This window comes from Berghia stephanieae, chromosome 2 (genome assembly GCF_034508935.2).
Source record: "Berghia stephanieae isolate SIO BIC M18660-M18661 chromosome 2, UCSD_Bste_1.3, whole genome shotgun sequence".
Taxonomy (NCBI): domain Eukaryota; kingdom Metazoa; phylum Mollusca; class Gastropoda; order Nudibranchia; family Aeolidiidae; genus Berghia; species Berghia stephanieae.
In genome coordinates this window covers 46,482,387-46,482,772 of record NC_088361.1, presented here as the reverse complement: position 1 = coordinate 46,482,772, position 386 = coordinate 46,482,387, and positions in this window count along the sequence as shown.

Genomic DNA, 386 nt, shown 5'->3' with positions numbered 1-386 from the left:
AAATACACTAGAGGGATTGAGATGGCTGGGTGAACAAGATTATAGGGTATACATAAGTTGTGTTGATATATGGATTAAAGTTACATTTAAGAAGGGGGTGACTTGTACGGCTATGTGGTCTAGTGGTATGACACTCGGCTTTCGGCTTTCGGATCGGAAGGTCCGGGGTTTGAGCCTTGCTCGGCGCATAGTTGAGTCCTTGGAATTGGCTCTTTACTCACATTCTCTCACCGTACACACGTGTAAAAAGAGTACCTGGCCGTTAACAGCGTTGTCTCTGTCCGAAAGAAAAAAATTGGAATATCGCCTAAAAGGCGCCATGTCCCTACATGTTAAATGCTGCTGTTAGTCGGGGACCCCTTGTAAAAGGCTTTGAGCACTTTTAA